This window comes from Brassica rapa, chromosome A07 (assembly GCF_000309985.2).
Source record: "Brassica rapa cultivar Chiifu-401-42 chromosome A07, CAAS_Brap_v3.01, whole genome shotgun sequence".
NCBI classification, from domain to species: Eukaryota; Viridiplantae; Streptophyta; class Magnoliopsida; order Brassicales; family Brassicaceae; genus Brassica; species Brassica rapa.
The window spans coordinates 5,490,853-5,513,056 of NC_024801.2; the positions used below are offsets into that span (position 1 = coordinate 5,490,853).

At 43.2% G+C, this 22,204-nt stretch overlaps 1 non-coding gene across 1 annotated transcript; it reads left to right on the plus strand.

Moving 5' to 3' along the window:
- Positions 1-7,582: 7,582 nt before the first annotated feature.
- Positions 7,583-7,689, plus strand: LOC117127064. Its single transcript, XR_004449822.1, has one exon. It is a non-coding gene; the product is annotated as a small nucleolar RNA R71 (small nucleolar RNA).
- The last annotated feature ends 14,515 nt before the right edge of the window (positions 7,690-22,204 follow it).

A 22,204-nucleotide genomic window follows, 5' to 3' on the forward strand; every position in this document is an offset into this window, starting at 1 on the left:
AGGTCCATAGATATGCTCAGAGGTGTCTGCAACAGGCGAGTCAGGTTGCGTAGGGACACTCCTTCTCCTTGGTGGAGCTGCTTGAATTGGATCGAGAGGCCCGTGTTCTCCGAGAAAGTACTCCTGGGGAATGTTGAAGCTGACAGCTCCAGGTATCTCTAAACTTGTGAGATTCCGGTTTGGAAGAACCACCTCGACTGGCTTGCCCTGCAAGTAGTAGTGGTAGACGTAGTCGTTCCCATACATCCCACTGAAATAGGTGGCAATCCTCAAGTAGGTGCCATCAATGAACCTAGGCCCCGCTGCGTCCTTTCCCAAGGGAACATTCAGAAATTGGAGCAGTGGTGTGATCATTCCGCCTATCCCCATCTTTGGGCGCGAATCAGTGGTGTACCACGCCCAGTCTCTGTAGTGTTCGAGACGGCCCACGAAGAAACTGACCATCCCAAATGTAGCATAGATATCAGTGCTGGGAAGGGGTAACACTCCAGGTTGAGTGTAGGGACGGATAGCCGGGCAGAGCAGTCGCATGTCTTCCTCAGTAACATACCAGCTTGCTTCCGTGGGTAGAAAGCATGGACTAGCAATCTGTGGAGGTAGCGTACAGACGGGTGTCGGATGTGTGAGTTCTTGTCAGCCCCGGTGGAGTGTCTGTTTCCAGTGATCAACTTCCAAAGCTCTGTGGGAAGGTTCTCACACTTGGGAAGGGAGTGGTCTTCTAGGTCTTGGAACCCCATGACCCTCCCAATGTCTTTAAAGTTCATGTTGTACTCTCTTCCATTGACCTTGAAGCTGATTTTTCCCCATCCTTGCCTCACATGCGCCGTGTCGTGGTAAGTGACCACAAGAGAGGATAGGAACTGACAAGTGACATCCTTGTAGAAAGGATGAGCCATGGTGAGGAGTTTTGGCATCTTCAAATGTCCCAGCATCGCCTCAATATCAGATTCTAGGCCCAACTCCTTCAGCAAATCGAGGTCGGCGAACCTGGTTGGAGCCCAAGTGACCCCATTCTTCAAGTGATCATACATCTCCTCCACAGATGGAGTTTTTGCCCTGTCTCGATCAACAGCAACCCCTTTCCCTTTGGACATCTTGGCTTTCTTCGTGGGTGCCTGCTCATCAGCACTCTCAGTTTCACTCTCCTCATGAGTGGGAACTGCTACACTTTTCCCTGCCCTCTTCTCTTGTTCTTGCGATTTCCTTGCAGCCAAAGTCTGCTGTCGAAGTTCTCTGCATCCCTGACCCAGTTGGCTCGCAAGCCAAAGCTTTTCCTCTTAGTGCAGACTCTTTTCTTTCAGCTTCTTGCCTCTCAGCTTCCAACTTTCCCTTTGTTTTCTTAACCATTTTCACCTGAAAAATTAAAAACTTGAAAAGGGATAAGTAGATGGAAGTGAAGAAAGACGAGACTTTGCAAGTGAAAATTTGCAAAAGTGAATTTAACAAATGAATTATCAATTTAAACTCAAGTTCAACGCAATGCAACAATTTTCACTCTTGTAACACCTTAACGCATCTAGTTCACTCACAAACGCACCCAATTAAGGTCAAATTCGAAATTTCCCAAATCCATGAACCCTAATTTGGCCAAAGTGCAAATTAAACTCAATTTCACCCTTAATTCAACAATCCAACTTGATAGATAAGCTTTCCCTAGTCTATTTCACCACAATCTAGCAAGAAAAGGACCAAATTTCGACTTTCAAATTCTAGGGTTCATGGACCTACGAATTTGAATTTAAAAACTCAATACCTTGCTCTGGATGAAAGGAAATGGTGAATGGGTGGTGAGTAATAGACTACAGGGGCGAAAGCTTGGATTTAGAAACAAGAACTAGTTGATTTGGGTGAGAATTGAGAAAGTTTTGGGAATTTTGGTGTGGGTGAGTTTGAGAGAGTTTGTGAGTTTGTGAGAGGAGGGGAGAGTGAGAGAGATGGAGTCGCGGGGGTTGGGCTAGGTTTAGGGTCGTCTGGTTCGGTTTAGGGTGGTCTAGGGTCGGTTTACTTGAATTAAACCGGGGTTTAGAGTTAGGAAACTTACCTGGACCGGGTCGGGAGCGACGTGAGGGTGTCGCTGGGAGAGGTCACTCCCGAGTCGTTTCCTCGCGTCGTGATTCGACGAAACCGCGAGCGACCTTGGAGTGTCGCTCCAGAAACATCGCTCCCAGCTGGAGCGACCTCGAGGTGTCGCTGTGAGACCTCGCTCCGTGTCAGTTTTCGAGCTCCGTTTCGTCGAAAACGCGAGCGACTCCGAGGTGTCGCTCCCAAAACGTCGCTCCCAGCTGGAGCGGCCCTTCGACCTCGCTCCGAGACCTCGCTCTGAGGCAATTTTTCTCGAGCCCACGACGAAAACGCGAGCGACCTTAGAGTGTCGCTCTCGAAACGTCGCTCCCAGCTGGAGCGACCTCGAGGTGTCGCTGTGAGACCTCGCTCCCACGGGCGACTCCTGCTCAAAACGAATCCGATCGAGTACCTGCACACCACTTCTCTCTCCTTTTTATTTTTTATTTTTTTTATGCAAAAGGATGAAAAATGAAAATACAAATGCAATATATACAAGGATACGCATGGGACTTCCTCCCAAGTGAGCTTGTTTTAAGTCTCGAGCTTGACTTTGCCTCCTTTTAGATTAGGCCGGGGTAAGATCAGACAGTGGAGTTGAAACCCCATCTTCCTCTGGTGCAGTAGCCATGTAGAGCTTAACCCTTTGTCCATTGACTGTGAAGTCTCTTCCATCAGTGCTCCACAAAACTATTGCTCCATATGGTCTAACCTCCTTGACCTTGAAAGGACCGGACCACCTTGACTTAAGCTTTCCTGGAAACAACTTCAGCCTAGAGTTGTAGAGAAGAACTTGGTCTCCTTCTTTAAACTCTCTCTTCAGGATGTTCTTGTCATGGAAAGCCTTAGTCTTCTCCTTGTAGATTCTTGAGTTCTCAAAAGCATCCATTCTTATCTCATCAAGCTCGTGTAGCTGAAAGAGCCTTTTCTCCTTGGCACTCTTGATGTCAAAGTTCAGCAACTTTATTGCCCATAGTGCCTTGTACTCAAGCTCCACTGGCAGATGGCAAGCTTTCCCATACACTAGGTTGAAAGGTGTGGTGCCCAGTGGTGTCTTGTACGCTGTCCTATAAGCCCAAAGTGCATCGTCAAGCTTATTGGACCAATCCTTCCTTGTAATCCCCACAATCTTCTCCAGAATAGATTTGATCTCCCTGTTAGAAATCTCAACTTGGCCACTTGTTTGGGGATGATAAGGAGTTGCCACCTTGTGCTTCACACCGTTCTTCTTGAGAAGTCCCTCAAGCAGTTTGTTAATGAAGTGGGAACCTCCATCACTGATTACAACTCTTGGGACTCCAAACCTTGGGAAGATGATGCTCTTGAACATCTTGATTACAACTCTAGCATCATTGGTGGGGCTTGCAATGGCTTCCACCCATTTGGAGACATAATCAACAGCCACAAGGATATATTTGTTGCCAAAAGATGATGGAAATGGTCCCATGAAGTCAATACCCCAGACATCAAACACTTCAACTTCAAGGATTGGATTTTGAGGCATCTCATTCCTCTTGGTGATGTTTCCTCTTCTTTGGCAAGAATCACACTTCGAAACAAAGGCTTGTGTATCCTTGAACATGTGTGGCCACCAGAATCCAGCTTGTAATACTTTTGCAACTGTCTTGAAGGTGGCAAAGTGTCCTCCATAGGATGATCCATGACACTGTGCAAGGATCCCATCAATCTCCTCATTTGCAACCACTCTCCTATAAAGCTGATCTTTGCAGAGAATGTAGAGGTAGGGCTCGTCCCAGTAATATCTTTTCACATCCTTGTAGAACTTCTTCTTGGCATAGCCTACAAGATTCAAAGGTTCTCTTCCTGTGGCTAGGTAGTTAACCAAATCAGCATACCAAGGTTCTTTCTCCTCTGTTGCTTTGACCTCTTCCAGCTTCCTACCAGTCTCACAAACTGCTATCACTGCTTCGATAGCCATGATCTGCTCTTCAGGAAGTCCTTCGTCAATAGGGACACCAGACTCTATCCTCAACCTGGACAAATGATCAGCTACTCCATTCTCGACTCCAGGCTTGTCTTTGATCTCCATATCAAACTCTTGGAGCAAAAGGATCCACCTCAAAAGCCTGGGTTTTGCATCTTTCTTGGCCAAAAGGTGTCTCAAGGCGGCATGATCTGTGTAGACAATGACTTTAGACCCAACCAAGTAGCTCCTGAACTTCTCAAAGGCAAAAACAATTGCCAGCATCTCCTTCTCTGTTGTGGCATACCTCATCTGGGCATCATTGAGGGTTTGGCTGGCATAGTAGATCACATGGGTTTTGCCATCTTTCTTCTGCCCCAGAACAGCCCCCACAGCATAGTCACTGGCGTCACACATGATCTCAAAAGGGAGATCCCAATCAGGTGGTTGGACAATTGGGGCACTGACGAGTTCACCTTTCAGCTTCTTGAAAGCTTGTAGACATTCCACATCAAAACTGAAGGTAGCTTCCTTGCACAGCAGCCTGGTCAAAGGTCTAGTGATCATGGAGAAATCCTTGATGAACCTCCTGTAGAATCCAGCATGACCAAAAAACTCCGGATGTCTTTCACTGTCTTTGGTGGAGGCAGACCAACCATAACATCGATTTTGGCTTTATCCACCTCAATCCCCTTCTCTGAAATCTTGTGTCCTAGCACAATCCCTTCCTTGACCATGAAGTGACACTTCTCCCAATTCAGCACAAGGTTGGTGTCTTCACATCTCTGTAGGACCCTGCACAAATTTGACAAACAAGCAGAAAACGAAGATCCGTAGACAGAGAAATCATCCATGAATACCTCCACAACATCCTCAATCAGATCAGAGAAAATTGACATCATGCACCTTTGAAAGGTGGCTGGAGCATTACATAGACCAAATGGCATCCTTCGATATGCAAAGGTACCATAGGGACATGTGAATGTCGTTTTCTCTTGATCATTGGGATGTATGGGGATTTGGAAAAATCCTGAGTACCCATCAAGGAAACAATAGAATGGGTGATTTGCAAGTCTCTCAAGCATCTGATCAATAAATGGTAGTGGAAAATGATCCTTTCTAGATGCAGAGTTTAGTTTTCGGTAATCAATGCACATTCTATGACCTGTGATGGTTCTTGTTGGTATAAATTCATCCTTGTCATTCTTGATCACAGTGATACCACCTTTCTTTGGTACAACATGCACAGGTGATACCCATTTAGAATCCGAGATAGGGTAAATAACACCAGCATCTAGGAGTTTAAGAATCTCTTTCTTTACAACATCCTTAAGGTTAGGATTTAACCTTCTTTGATGCTCGATAGAAGTCATTGATTCATCCTCAAGATGTATCCTATGCATGCACAAAGAGGGTGGTATTCCCTTGATGTCATCTAGTGAGTAGCCTATTGCCTTTCTAAATCTTTTAAGTGTTTTCAAAAGTTCAGATAGCTCATTTTCAGTAAGTTCACTACTCACAATGACAGGGTAAGTTTCATTAGGACCAAGGAATGCATACCTTACACCATGGGGAAGAGGTTTAAGCTCCACTTTAGGTGCCTTAAGTTCACTCTAGTCATCCTGCTGGTTGTCCTCTTGTTGAGTGACTGAGACTTGTTGGTGAACCATCTGTGGAAGCTCCTCGTACTGGTCCTTACTGAAAAATGCCTGGTGTGAATCCAGCATCATCCCATAGGCAGTACTCTCCAGGTTCTCAATCACCTCAGCCTCCTTTTCCACAGTTAAAGCATGCTGTAGAGGGTCCTCTAGTGACAACTCTTCAAGGAGTTCATCAGCAAGGGCATCCATCTCTTCAATGTAGAACACTTGTCCTTGAACTGTTGGCCTCCTCATTACTTCCTTGATGTCGAAATGCAGAACGTGCCCTTTACCCAGATGGAGATCAATCTTGCCTTCTTTAACATTAACAATAGCTCCTGCTGTGGCTAAGAAAGGTCTTCCAAGAATTAAAGGGTCTTGAGCTTCTTCACCCATTTCAAGCACCACAAAGTCTGTAGGGATCTCATAATTTCCAACCATCACTGGGAGGTCATCTAAGATACCCACAGGGTACTTCACTGAACGATCAGCCAATACCAGAGAAAGTCTACACTTCTTGTACTGAGTGAAACCCAGCTTCTTAGCAACAGATAGGGGCATCAAGCTGACACTAGCTCCCAAATCGCAGAGACATCTATCAAATACCATAGGCCCAAGAGCGCAAGGTAATGTGAAGCATCCAGGATCTTCTAGCTTCTTTGGAATGACCAGCCTCTGAATGATAGCACTGCACTCATGAGTGAGAATCACCATGCCCTCCATCTCTTTCTTCTTTGCAGCTACAGCATCTTTGAGGAACTTGCTGTATTGAGGGATCAGCATGAAAGCATCTATAATGGGCATTGTGACTTGGACTTCACTCATTTGCTTGTCAAACAAAGCTTTGTACTTCTCTAGCAGCTGCCTCTTGAATCGACCTGGGAATGGAAGCTTGGGTTCATAGGCATGAGGAACAAAAGAGTTTTCACTTGCAGGAGTGACGACTTCACCATCTTTAACTGTTTTCTTCTCTTCTCCAACCTTTCCTTTTCCTTTTGCTTCCACTATCTTTTCCAAGATCTCGTCATTGATCTTCTCATCAACAATCACCACTTCATCATCTATGGTGATGGCAACCCCCTCACTTTGTTTCTCAGCATCCTTGGTGAGAGTTCTCTGAGGTAACTCCTTACCACTCCTGAGAGTGATAGCTTTCATGGTTTCCTTGGGGTTTTGCTCAGATTTTCCAGGTAGAGAACCTTGTTGGCGATTTTGTTGAGTGTTCATGGCAGCAAACTGGTTCTCCAAAGCTCTGAACTTGTTGTTGAGCTCATTGTAGCTCCCATCAATCTTTGAGTGAAGATTCTTCAACTCATAGCCAACATGCTTCTCACTTCTTGTTTGAGATTCCAGGATTTGTTTCAGTAGAGCATCAGTTCTTCTGACTTGAGGAGTGGAGGTAGACGGATTAGACTGTTGTTGGGAAGAATGGTTGCCCTTGTTGTTGAAACCAGGAGGAGGGTTCTGCTGAGGTTGATAGCTGCCTTGCTGATTGTTCCGAGGCTGATAACCACTCTGCTGGTTGTTGGAATAGGACTTCTGTTGGTAGTTGTTGTACTGAAAGTTGGGTTCTTTCTTGTACCAGCTACCATTGTTGTTGATGAAACACAGCTCTTCCTGACCTTCCAAACCCTCAACTTCATGGACAACAACTGGTGTCTCTTGGCTTGGGTTGCCGACAAAGTGCAGCTGCTCTTGGGTAGCTTTATCAGCAAGGAGGATGTCTATCTTATCCTGTAGAGCTTTCAACTCCTTCCTCGTTTGCTTATACTCAGTTCTACTGCTTCTGTCGTGGTCTCCACTGTAGACTGCATCACTCTTAACCATGTTGTCAACCAGCTCCTCTGCATCCTCCTCAGTTCTCCCCAAGAAGAACCCATTACTAGCTGTATCTAGTCTGGCCCTGTACTTAGGGAGAGCACCACGGTAGAATGTGCTCAGCAAGCTCTCCTTAGAGAAACCATGGTGTGGGCATTGAGCTTGGTAGCCCTTGAATCTCTCCCAGGCTTCACTGAAACCTTCCAAGCCCTTCTGTTGAAAGCTGGAGATCTCGTTTCTCAGCTTAGCAGTTCTTGAAGTAGAGAAGAACTTCTCCAAGAATGCTTTCTTGCAGTCATCCCAAGTGGTAATGGAGTCGCTGGGTAGAGACTTCTCTCACTGACGTGCCTTATCCCCCAAAGAGAAAGGGAATAGCTTGAGCTTTAAGGCATCTTCGGACACACCATTTGTTTTTGACAACCCACAGTAGCTGTCGAACCTGTCCAAGTGATCAAATGGATCCTCTAGAGCCAAGCCATGATACTTGTTGTTCTCAATCACGTTGAGGAGTCCTGACTTGATCTCAAAGTTGTTGGCTGCCACAGCGGGTGCTCGGATTCCCAATCTATGACCATGAATGTTTGGACGGTCGTAAGTGCCAATGGGTCGAGCTGCTCGCTGTTGGTTAGGTGGACCATTGTTGTTAGCGCCATTGACGCCTGCATCTTCTTGATGAACGTCTCCCATGTCAGTGTTCAGTCTCTGCAATTGAGCCTGATGTTCTTCTTCTCTTCTCTTTCTAGCACACTCTCTCTCTAAAGCTCTGATGTCTGCTGCTCTTGGAACTAGGTTTGATGGACCCCTGCTCCTCAAGTTCATACACCTGTAGATTAAAGGGAGGTGAAGAAGAGTCAGTAACAAAAGAAAATAAAAATGACTTAGTCTCAAGCAATTGACTAAATCTCAATGTTCAAATCTACTCAGAATTTGGCAACGGCGCCAATTTGATGTTAGGAGTTTTCAAGGCTCCTAAGACAAATGTTGTAGTATAAAAGATTGTCGAACCAGTTCTGAGAGATATCAAAGCACCGAGAATGCAAGTAATCACTTAATCTAAGTGCAACCAATGATTTAGATGGGTTTTTAAACTATGACTAATTAAAAGGAATAACTAAATGATACTTTCTTAACTATTGGAAAAGAGAACTCATGGATATAGGGATTAGACCTCGGGTGATCAAGTTTCGAACTAAAGATGGCAAACGATCAATCAATCTATTAACCTTAAGCTTAGACACAATCCTAAACAAACTCTATGTCTAGATGAATGTTCATTTACTTAACACAATTCAAACATCAAATGTCTTTGGTTGAATATATGAAAGCAATCATTACTAGCAAGTCTATTAGCTATCTTAGCATCTCTAACAACAAATGTCTTTGGCAAAGTATGCTAAAAGCCTAGGAGAGTTGTCTCGGGCATTTCATCGAACACCTTTCGGGTGAGAAATGCCTAAGGATCAACAACTGAGTGGCCAACTCAGAAGATGCTTTATGTTCACTCTACTAGCAAGGAAATATGAATGATCTACACTAAACATCCTAGTTCTAACCTAATCACCCTTAATCTCCCTAACCCATGAATTCAAAAGGTGATTACTCACTAATCTCCATGATTCTTCTTAAACCCATGTTGGATTTCAGATTAATCATGTAGAGAAACACAAGAAATAAAAGGAACACATAATTTCAATAACAAAACTGATCAATTGATTCAAAGAGATGACTTTCCAAAGGTTTTTGGTGGTTTTTCTAAGAACAAAGATGATCCCCCTCTTGGTGGCTACTAGAGTATTAAAACATAGGTTTAGAAAATAAAAACATGCATAAGGAAATGACCAAAAGGCCCTTGAGAAATCACAAGTTCGAGCAGAAATAAAACACGCAGCGACCTCAGCCCGTCGCTCCGACAAGTCGCTCCAGGCTTCGGGAGCGACCTCGCTGTATCGCTGCGAGAGGTCGCTCCGGGCTCGTTCTCGAGTTTCCGGGTGATGAAAACGCGAGCGACTTCTCCATGTCGCTCTGGTATGGTCGCTCCAAGCTTCGGGAGTGACTTCAGCACGTCGCTCTGGAAGGTCGCTCCGAGGTCGAAATGTGTGTCTCCGGACGTGAAAACGCGAGCGACCTTGTGCAGTCGCTCTGGATGAGTCGCTCCGGGATGTGGTGCACAGCGACCTCATGCCGTCGCTCCGAGAGGTTGCTCCAGGCAGTGCTCGTCCAAAGATCACTCTAATCACCTCCTTTTGAGCTCCAAATGCACCCAAATGTCTCCAGAAACTCCATGTGGTACTCAAATACCTGATAGAGACATATGTATGCAAAATGCAACCTGGACATGGCTAAATCCTAATCTATATGATGAAAATGCACATGAATAAATGGATAAGACAATGTAAATATGCAAGATATCAATATCTGCACCGTCACATCGATCGACAGCAAGTTCGCAGCCATGGAAGATATGTTACAATCTTATTAGGATATGCACGACCGTTTCACCTCACCTATCATGCGATACTTGGACACCTTGTCTACACAGATGATGAATGTCTAGAGGGACATTGGTAAGCTTAATGATCAACATAATTTTCAGGAAGAATGTTCGACATCGATCGATAGGTTCCGCAGGGCATCGCTCGACGGCAAGAAACCTATAGAACATCTTCCCTACACAGCGGCATAAGTTGATCAGATCACATCAAAGCTTTACACAGCTATAGACACCATGGAGGAACGATTTGAGAAGCGGGGTGTTGACATCTACTTTCCATTCGAGGTCAAACTCAGTGGACTGGATAGCCAAGAAGAATGGTTGCAGAAGGAAGTCAAAGCCATTCAGAAGCAACTCGCATCTCAACACGAGATATCAGCATCGATCGACAGAGCACACTCCAAATCGATCGACAGTACTGCACCAGCAACGATCGATAGACACCTGGTCGCGTCGATCGATACCACGTCTACACCAGACGACGAGCAGCTGATACAAAACAAAATGGAGTCAATGCATGAGGAACTGAACGAGCTATCAGCATATGCCTACGACAAGATAGGATGGCATCAGTTCAGCATTGAAGACATCCTAGAAAGGCTACATAACATCTCAAATGCAATACAAAAGATGGATGAGAGATGGACCAGAAATTATGAGGCCACAAGAAGTTTCATTGCAGCTTGGTCCAGAATGTGCAGAGATGAGGTGGATGCTTGTTTCCCAACAAGTAGATGTCTTTCCACCAACTATCCACATAATTCCACAGGCAACCTAAATGACTATAACAAAACGCTGAGTGGGAGGAAACCCACTATTAGGTAATTTTAATTGATTTTCTAAGTTATTAGTATTTATTTTCGTTTTCATTCTTTCAGATTTATTGCAAGACCCAAGTAGGATGATTACCAACATATCGACCGTGGACGAGACGTCGACATCGATCGACCTACAATCACATACGACGATCGATCCAAACCGATGCACATCGATCGATTCCCACTCCGGTCAGGTTTATCTTTCTAACTTGTTACATTGAGTACTTATGATTTATTTTCCACCATAACTCTGACTGTGTTACACTGGGACAGTGTAATTTAAGTCTGGGAGAAGGTTTACTGATATAATTTATTTTGATTCATATAAAAGTATTTTAATAAAATTATGCTTAGCTATGTTAAAGGGACTATGATCTTATTATTGATTTATACTTGAATGTCTAACCACTCTTTAGCATCATTTTAGATTTACTGATTGCAGATAGTACTAAAGATGCTAAAGTGGATCAACTTGTCAACTATACACACTTGCCATGATTGTTTGAAGGAACCAAAGCTGACCTCCAACACTAAACCTGACATAATCTCTTGTCTTGGGGCTTGCTATACATGGGATCAGATTCTTCAGACAAGTCTGAAAGGTAACGCCTTGTGTAGATTCATTTATCACAATTTTCTCTCTCTATTTCCTATAGTAGTTAGTTAAAAAAAATCCAAAATTTATTACTTTATTAGGACTTAGGATCTAGTTAGGAGGAGTTTGAACATGACTTGGTGGCTAAAACCATTAGGGCTTGATTCATAAAGATTCCAACAAAAAGAATTCAAACGGGACTTGGAGGCGGTAATCTTCAAGGCTCGCTTCACAAAGAATTCTTGGATATATGTCAAAAAGAAGTGAACATGACTTGGTGGCAACCACCATTAAGTCTTGCTTCATGGAAGCCTGTCCAATCTTGGTCACTGATCCTGCAATGGAAGCAGACTTTGACTCAAGAGAGAAATTAGAGAGAGATAAATTGCAAACTAACTTTTACCTGCAGTTCCAGATACTTATCTGAAAATTTTTGCATCCTGCGATCGATACTCCCAAGGTAAATCATGCACTTTTATATTTATGCTAAGAAATGAGGTTGGTAGAGGGGAATGTCAAACAGGATTGATGAGTTGTAAACTAGTTGAAATTGGTTGCTAAGCTAGGATATTGCATAATGTGCTTTTGTGATTAGGACTTGTTAGATGCGGTTTGCGAAATTGTAGAGGTGATGACTTCTATGTTTTAAATCTGTAAGTCCCTGCTGTTTTCAAAACTCTTTCAGAGAGACTGCCTGTTTGTTTTGCTTGAGGACAAGCAAAAGGGTAAGTCTGGAGGAGTTGATATACCATGAATTTGACCCATTTTCATCCATGCTATATAAGTGTTTTACTATCTATATACTATATATTCTATCATATTAGGTATGTTTTCAGGTTCAGAAGTATCTTGGAGTAAAGTGGTGATTATGGAGCATTTAGGAGCTTAAAAGAGATTTCATCCGAGCTGACCATTAGAGGTCGATACAAAGAAGAAGAAATCGATCAATGTACATCCTGTACCATCGATAGATGTCGAGACGCGGAATGCGCGACTTGGTTCCAGCCGACTTTAAACCCAAGGTTTCACCAAATTACAAGATTACCCCTGACGAGTTTTTAACCTAATAGTTATGTACTTGCATAAGTGTTATGAGGCAAGAGAGTTTTTTTAGAGAGTTTCAGCCACCATTGGAACTCCATTGATTCATCTATTCATCTATTCTATTCTAGAGGAGAGAAGATCATAGAGAGATTTGTGATTGGAACTCCATTGATTCATCTATTCTATTCTATGCAGTTTTTATCTATATTTTGTGTTATGAATTGCTTAGCTATGTCTGAGTAGTTTACTTGTTAGATTCAAGGTTCAAATAGGTTAGAGGGATTAGCCCAAACTATAGATTTGCTAAGTTGTGATATTCATTGATTGATTGTTCTTATTGCTTGTTTTAGCCTTGCTAACTAGAACATAAACCTAGGAATTAGCATGTGTCAAGCATTCTTGATCATCTTGTCCTGAATCTAATCTGTCAAGCTAGGACTGCTAGAGAGCTAACCGCTGATCTAGGAGACTAGTGAGCATTATCAACCCACGCCTACGGCTTAGCTAGAAGAATCGAACGATATTGTCTTCTGACAATTGATCGATATTTGCGAAAGGTATATCGATTGATATTCCTATAGGATCATAGATCGACACTTTCTTGTGATCAAAAGACGACAGTTGAGATCCAAGATCTAGTTAGTTAACCAGTGAAACATTGCCATCGCTGATCACTATGATTAAGGAGTTGAGCTCTAATATATCATGCATGCAACTGTTAGGCATCTATAGGATTATAATCTCCAACACCTGAATATAAACCATGCATCTAATATCTTCCAATAAGTTACACCCCCAATAATCTTGTTAGTCGAGTAATAGGCTTGCTCAATTAGGATTGCTATTTACTTTTAAACCCATAAAACAACAAACACCTAAAATTAATAACCTTACTAAATTTAATAGGTTCTCCAGCTCCTTGTGGATTTGATCCCTAAGTACTGCAACTGAACCTCTTATTTGAGAGAGTAATACACTCCTTACGGTAATTTGTGTGTTATCAACCGTCCATATCAGTTATGTACCAACAGATCAGCCATTCGTCCTCCCAATATTCAGAGGGATTTCGAGTTGAAGGCGTAGTACTACACACTCGTGGGACAGATACCCTACCATGGATTATCTCACGAGCATCCTATGGACCTTTTGGAGAGGTTCGGGGATCTGATATCTGCTATTAAAGTCTAGGGAGTCCCTGAGGATAATCTCCTATGCAAGCTCTTCAAGTTCTCTCTTGCTGGAGAAGCTTCGCATTTGCTTAAGCAGCACCCACCAGGATCTCTCACATCTTGGAGCGACATCAAGAATGCATCAGGGGCCTGCAAAATCATTTTGATGAAGCACGTGCTGAAGACTTGAGAAGCAAGATCGCTACCTTCTCTCAGGGGCCTGCAAAATCATTCAGATGCTCTTGGATCACATTCAAGTCTTATCAAAGAGGCTGTCCACACCATGGATTCAATGAAGTACAACTACTCAGTACTTTTTACAGAGGCATCGCGGTGCAGTACCAGATGGCTCTTGAGGCTTCCAGCAATGAGAACTTCAACACCAGGAATCCAGAAGAGGCAGTGAAGGTCACTGAAAACCTAGCATCTAGCAACAGCACCAAGAACACTGATTTTGAGAGGAAAAAGTCTGCCACCATCCTTGGGAATGATCAGATGGATGAGGTGAAGGCCAAACTTGATATTGTTCACAAGCTTCTTAGGAAGCAGGTCTGCTTGGTTGAAAATGCAGAAGCTGTAGACACAAAGGGTAGAGCAGAGGAAGAAGAAGAAGTGAACTTCATTGAAGGAACTGGATTCCAAGGTTCTGGAAACATGGGTGGAAATAGAAATTCCTATGGAAATAGGGGACCGAAAGCGGGAAGGGAGGATTAGGAAAATCCTATTGATTTCAACCAGATTTCGCTGTACCAGAAACCCTACAGCAATTACTACGGCAACAACAGGAATTATGGAAATTCCTACTACCAGAAGCCACTACCGCCTACTCAAAAGATCAAGATTGAAGAGATGCTCGATAGGGTTCTTGAGACACAGGAGCGCATGACAGTGGACTTCAATGGGGAGATTGATTCAGTCTACACCAACCTGAACACAAAGTTTGAAACTTTGAGCACCCATGTGAAGAAGCTGGAGATGAAGGTTGTTCAGACAGGAGAAGCTGTTAAGAGGTAGGAAGCCTTGACAAGAGGGGTAGGAGATGATGTGATGAAACACCACGTGAATGCCATCATTGGGGATGATTTATGGCAAGTGGTGAAGGATGAGAAGCTGCAAGAAGGAGATTTCGAAGTAGAAAGTTTGATGAGCTTTGGCGGATCGCACTGGTGTCGATCGACGCCAGACTTCGAACATCGATCGACACACCAGTCCAAATCGATCGACAGGATCTCCAGAGCATCATCGATGACACCAACAGAGACAACTGCATCTTGCAATGCCGTGAGGATTCTGACTCACGAAGAGTTCGCAGTAAAACAACAACATCCGCCCAACCTTGATAACGTAAGAATCGCTCGACGTGATGTTATCCCCATCGATCGAAAACAAGATGTCGACATCGATCGACAACTGTGGCGAAATTCGCAATCTCGATTTCCATTTAAATAAGGAAACTCGGAAAACCCTAATTTCTCAGAGGACCCGGATATCTGCTAATACCACACGTCAAGCAATCAGAACACGGGAATAACAACGATAAAAATAAGGAATAAAAAAGAGAGAGCAAAGAAGATCTTATTCCGAATTTGCGTATGAGCGGTTACAACAAGGTATAAGCCTGGGCTCGAGAGCTGTCGGCGAGATTCCTAGTTCTAGCAACCCTAAGACGGCTAAACCTAATTGAGTCGCAGCTCGAAATAACAAAAGACGGAAAATTTCCTAAATTGCTCTAAATGCTAAGTTTGCTCTGAAAAAAGTCCCTCTCACGCTCCTCGCCTAGGACTCCTTATATACTAGCTCCAATGTCGGTTTACGCTTTTACTCTTCTGCCCTTAAGCCGTCATTGCATAAAATGGAGATATTCCGTTTTTCCCGATCTTCACAATTATCTTCAAAACTTCCGTATTTATCCGCGGAAACTTGACATTTATCCTTTCTTGTGGACCAAGCGTAAAACCATGCTGTGATTTACGGGCCTTTGGTTAAGTAATCGTAGGATGGGCTTCGAGTCAAGTCTTAGGTCCCTATGGGCCGTCTTCCGACTTGACACGCTTATTACGATTTCTTTCGATAAAGAACGAACTTTCCGCGGTTTTTAATCCGCAAAGTTTGATCGATGATTTAGAATGGCGGAAAACACAAACTGAGCTCGCTACGGTCTTCGGGAGATAGCATTTGAAGGTTCGACGAGAATGCATGGACTGGTGTCGTATCGATGTTTGGAAGAGCCCGGTCGCTACGCAACGACCGAACTGTGGCTTGAGCTCGGTCGCTACGTAGCGACCAATCGGGACGGATGCTCGGTCGCTACGTAGCGACCAATCGGGACGGATGCTCGGTCGCTATGTAGCGACCGAGCTTGGCTCGGGCTCGGTCGCTACGTAGCGACCAAGCGGAACGGACGCTCGGTCGCTACTTAGCGACCGAGCGGGACGGACGCTCGGTCGCTACGTAGCGACCGAGCTTTGGCTTGGACTTGGTTGCTACGTAGCGACCGAATAGCGTGCATGCGCGGTAGTTTTGCCATGTTCGAGCTTGAGTTGTCTACTTCGAGCTTTCAAGGATACTTCTTCGTAAAAACTTCGTATTGGTTATTTTTACGAAAATTATATTTTTCTTTTTGCTATCTTTTTCGGAAATACGATTTCCGAGGATTTTCGGATTTTAATTCCGTCGTGACCGTTTTTGACCCCAACAGTTAGCCCCCAGCCTGTTAGGACCATGCATCGTAGGGTCCTAGCGTGCGGTTAGGCATGTTTGGCAAGTTAGGCATGCTTATAAAAAGGGAGTAATTTGCTTCTGGCTCTTCACTTTCATTATCTTTTCAAAGTTCAAGAGTGAAGAGAATCCTCTCAATTTTCTCCCTCTACCATTGTGGTTTTTTCTTTCTTTCCCTTCTGAGAATGTCTCAAGGGATTTCGGGCAATGCTCGGCCTACTATCTTCAATCGCGGAACTGTCTGTGACCGATGCGGTGAGGTTGTCCAAGAGATCGAGTTCGTGGCACACTCTGTTGACCCTGCCGAGGCCGACGCATATTGGGTGGCTACATGCAATGTGGAAGAACCGCCTCCCGAGCCGTGGGTTCCCATGAGGCCTTTTTTGGAAAGGGTCGTTCGGAGACCGAGCAGGTGTACCCATCCATTCCTTGGAACCGTACGCAGCTTCTGTCACGTTCCGGAAAACGTGGATTTTCGATTACCCCTCGAGGGGGAGAGGGCTGACGAGCCTTCCGAAGGCTTCTTTACTTTGTACGAGGTGCATCTGATGCGTGCTCGCTTATGGTTTCCCATTCCGTCGGTTATAGAAGAATTTTTGAACTATTTGGAAGTTTCGATAAGTTAGATTTCTCCCCGCGGTCAAAAGCACCTTGTCGGGTTGCTAGTCTTAGGATATGAGCGAGGCATGGAGCTCACTGCTGATTATCTCGAAGCTTTCCTTACACTGTCTCAATTTGGGACCGATCGTCTGTACGGTTTTAGATCGCGTACTTATATGGAAGTCCTGAAGGGATTCTCTCAGGGCGGTCGTGGATGGAAGACTTATTTTTTTATGTTAGATTGGACCAATCCTCGGTTGCCGTGGAGTGCCTTCCCTCGTTTAGGCGACTGTGGGGGATAGGAGGTAAAGTGCTGAATGATCACTCGTTGTTTTCTTACTACCCATTTTTATTTTATATATGAACTACGTCCATTTTGCAGTACACAACCCCATTCTTCCTTTTCCGGAAGATTTGTGCATCGTCCGAAACCTTCTCCTTGGTGGTCTGCTGTTTTGGGGTCATTTCTCTCCCGAGAGGGTCCGTGCTGCGGTCGAGACTCATCGATATCGTTTCAGGTCGTCAATTGATAGTGACATGGGGGTGTTTTTTGAAGATACCCCCTCGTCTGCTGTCTATGCCACTGGGCAGAGCAGTGGTCGAAGGTTGCTTGATGCTGAGGATGATGAAGAGCCGACCGTCGAGGATTCTGCTTTTGATGGGTAGGGAGGTAGTCATTGGATGTACTGATCCTTTGTGTTGATGGTTGAGTTTGATTATCGTTTATCTGTTTTCGGCCGAGTGTGGCCTTTTAAATTTGGATTTTGCTTTGGCCTAGATGGCCGTATTTGTATTTACCGGGACTGGCCGTTAGTGGCTTTGAATCCCTTACCGTTTTACGCGGTTTTATATATATGACGAATGTTTCGTTTCGAGTTTTTCCTGAGTAGGTTTAGAAGTAGATATGAGTTTTCGTCCCATATTTAATACTGATGAGACGTTCAATCTGTTGGTTCGTTCATTATTTTCGTAAAAAAATACTTATCTTTACGATTTTCGGGAACATTGAGATGTGAACGGAGATACATGGTTTAGGATTTCGTATCTTTTAGATATCTTGTCTTGAGATGTTTGAGACCAGAGCGTTGGGTTTAGGGCAAGACCTAGGGTTACTTTCGGTTTAAGGTTTGTGCGGTGACTAGCCGGCTATCGTTTTTCCTGTTGTGATTTCTTCCTGACTCGTACCGATTTAAAGTCCGTGATAGGTTCTCGGCTTATATGACTAGTATGGTACGAATCGAGCATCTTCTGAGAGGTAATTTTTAAGCCAACTAGGAGTGCTAAACCAAAATTTCGGATTTTTGTTGTAGCGCGTTTTCGTCCTAGTGTTGGACGTTTTTGAAGATCAAAAAACTGATCGAATTGCGTTTGTTTAAGACGGCTGGCGTGTTCGTCGGGGCCAATCGACGAACTGGGTGTAAGGTTTTGGTGGTCGCATTCGGACAATCTGTTCGTATTATCTTCGAATTTTAACTTTGCGACGTCTCGCAGTTGTTTCGAGGATTATACGTGTATCTTTGTGTGTTTGAAAAATGATAATTTTACGATTTTGGGCCGTATGAGGCCGCAGACAAGAGTCTTAATGTTTCCAGGCGTGTCCGGAAAGTTTTTTTGTTTAACTGAAGTGTAAACATTTTCGATAAAAAGGAGCAACGTAGATTGTAGTAAAGGTTTTTGAAGTTTCTAAAAACTCGATTACAATATGATACCACTCAAATTATCCTAAGGAGTGTTAGTCTCATCAAAAGAGGTTCAGATGTAGTACTTAGGGATCGAATCCACAAGGAGGTAGGGAAAAAATTAAATCTAGTGTTTATTAATTCTAAAGGTTGTAATGTTTTAAATAAAATAGCAATAGTAACTAGCGAGTAAATAATAAATGTAACTTAAGTTGGAAATGATATTAGATGCAGGGCCACTATTCAGGTGTTGGAGATTATAATTCCTATAGATGCCTAACTGTTGCATGCATGATATATTAGAGCTCATTCACTTAACTCAGTGATCAGCTGTCGCATGTACCACTGGTTAACAGACTAGATGTTGTGTCCCACCGGTTAGATGCAGACACAAGAGAGTGTCGATCGATACTCTATTAAGACGTCGACCGATACACTTTTGCCAACATCGATCGATTGTCAGTTGAGGACATCGATCGACGGGTTCTAGCCAGACCTATGCGCGAGTATGAAATGGCCTACTAAGATTCTAAATTGGCGGTTAGCCCTCTCTAGCAATCCTAATATGATAGATAGATGTCAGGATGGGATAACAAGGGTCCTTGAATATGCAATCCTATGATCAAGTTCTAGTTAGCTAGGCTAAAACAAGCAATGAATACAAATCTATCATGAATATCACAACAAGGCAGATCTATATTTGGGGCTAATCCCACAAACCTATCTAAACCCTGGATCTAACTGTTGAACTACTCAGACATAGCAAAGCAATTCATATCAATAGATAAATAGAAACTCATAGAATAGATGATAAGAAAATAAAACAAGGAGTTCCAATCACAAGTGATCTTCTCTCCAAATGAAACGTGTAACAAAACTAGGTCTAGAAAAGAAAAAGCTCTCCCTGCCGTCAAACACTTAGGCAGTATATATTCTACTAGGTTAAAAACTCGTCAGGGCATTTTGGTAATTTGACTTGGCCTTGGTCTTTAAGTCTGTTGAATCCAAAATGTCGCGTCTGGTGTCTCGACCTCGATCGACAGTACTTGTGTACATCGATCGATATTAATCTTCATCTGTCGAGGCATTTCCTGATATCGATCGTCAGCACTGATGCGCATCGATCGATTATTCTTCCTCTCGTCGACCTCTAAGTGGTCAGCTCGGGTGAAATGTCTTATATGCTCCAAAATGCTCCAAAGTCATAGCTTTACTCCGAAATGCACCCGAACCTGAAAACATACCTAGAAGAGTAGAAAACATAGATATATATATAGTAAAATAATAATATACCATGGATAAAAATGGGTCAAATCCAAGGTATATCATCTCCCCCAGACTTACCCTTTTGCTTGTCCTCAAGCAAAACATACAGGCAGTCTCTCTGAAAGAGGTTTGAAAATATTTGGGAACTTAAGATTTTAAAAACATAGAAATCTTTCCTCAACAATTTTGCAACCACATTTAAAAAGTCCTAATCACAAAAGCACACTATGCAATATCCTAGCTTAGCAACCATTTCTAACATAACACAACTCATCAATTCACGTCTGACATCCCATCTACTGATTTCATTTCTTAGCATAAATATAAAGTGAATGTTTTACCTTGGGAGTATCGATCACAGGATGCAAGGATTTCAGACAGGTATCTGGAGCTGCAGGTAAAAGTTAGTTCCTAGTTTCTCTCTCTCTAAATTTCTCTCTTGAGTCAAAGTCTGCTTCCATTCCAGGATCAGTGACCAAGATTGGACAGGCTTCCATGAATCAAAACTTAATGGTGGTTGCCACCAAGTTATGTTCACTTCTTTTTGACCTATATCCAAGAGTTCTTTGCGAAAGCGAGCCTTGAAGATTGCCGCCTCCAAGTCATGTTTCGAACTCTTTTATTTGAGTATTTATGAATCAAGCCTTAATGGTTTTAGCCACCAAGTCATGTTCAGACTCATCCTAATTAAACAATAGATCTTACTTATTTATTTTTTTTTGTAGATAAATAGAACGAATCTAGGGTCGAAATCTACAGAGAGAAAATGTGATAAATAATCTAAACCAGACGTTACCTTCCAGACCTATCTGAAGAATCTGATCCCATGTATACCAAGCTCCAAGACAAGAGGTTATGTCAGGTTTAATGTTGGAAATCAGCTTTGGTTACTTCATACGATTCAAGGCAAGTGTGTAGTTGATAGGTTGATCTGCTTTAGCATCTTTAGTGCTATCTGCAATCAGTAAATCTAAAATGGTGCTAAAGATTGGTTAGATATTCATGTTTAAACCAATATAATATTATAGTCCCTATTTTCGATAGCTAAGCATAATTTATTTGAAATTCCTTTTTATATAAGAATAAAATAAATTATATCAGTAAATCTCCCCCCAGACTTAAATTACATTGTCCCAGTGTAACTCAGCCGGAGTTATGATGAAATGTGTATGATGTACGAAATGTAACAAGTAGGTAACATACATCTGACCGGATTAAATATCGATCGATGGGTAAGTGTTACATCGATCGTCGTGTGGTTGCCTATGTCGAACGGTGTCGACGTCTCGTCGTCGGTTGATATTCAAGTCCTCCTTCTTGGTTCTCCTAAATCTGAAAGAGATAAAACGAAAAAAAATCAAATGCTAGCTAATAAAACTGAAGTAAAATACCTAATAGTGGGTTGCCTCCCACTCAGCGCTTGGTTATAGTCATTTAGCTTGACTGTGGTAGTGATTGGCTATTGGGTGGAGAAGCAGCTGCTTGTTGGAAAGCAAGCATCCACGTCATCTCTGCGCCTTCTGGACCAAGATGCAATGAAACTTCTTGTGGCCTCATCATTTCTTGTCCAGCTGCTTGTTGTAGCTTTCTTGAATGTTGTCAATGCTGACCTGGTGCCAACCTATGTTGTCATAGGCGTATGCTAAAAGATCTGTCAGTTCCTTTTGCATTGACTCTACTGTCTTGTGTATCAGCTGCTCGCCGATTGGTTTAGACTCGGCGTCGATCGATGCGATTATGTGTTTGTTGGTCGATCTCGGTGAGTTGCCGTCGATCGATTTTGCTTTTGTCCTGTCGATCGATGCTGATATCTGATGTTGAGCTGCGAGTTGCCTTTGAATGGCTTTGACTTCTTTTTGTAGCCATTCTGCGTGGTTGTCTAGTTCGCTGATTTTGTTGTCGAATGGAAAGTAGATGTCATCGCAGCGTTTGTCAAGTCGTTCCTCCATGGTGTCTAGAGCAGTGTAGATCTTGGATGTGATCTTGTCAACCTCTGCTGCTGTGTAAGGAAGTAACTCCACAGGTTTCTTGCCATCGATCCAGGGTCCTCTTAGCCTGTCGATCAATGCAGATTTTTCCTGCAAAAAACTTTGATTAGTAATGTTCTCAATATCCTTTTGGGCATCAAGTAATTGACTAGACAATTTGTTTAAATATATCATGACTGGTGATATAAAACGGTCATGCATATCCTCGTAAGTCCTCAGCCTCTCATTCATTGCGGAGACTTTGGCGTCGAGCGATGTGAAGGTGTACATGTCGATCGATGTGGCTGGATGTTGGTCCTTCTTGCGAATGGTGTCCAGATCTTGCTGTAGTAGCTCGATTTTAGTGCTTAGCCAGTCCACGTTGTTGTTGAGAGGGCAGTAAACGTCGTTTAT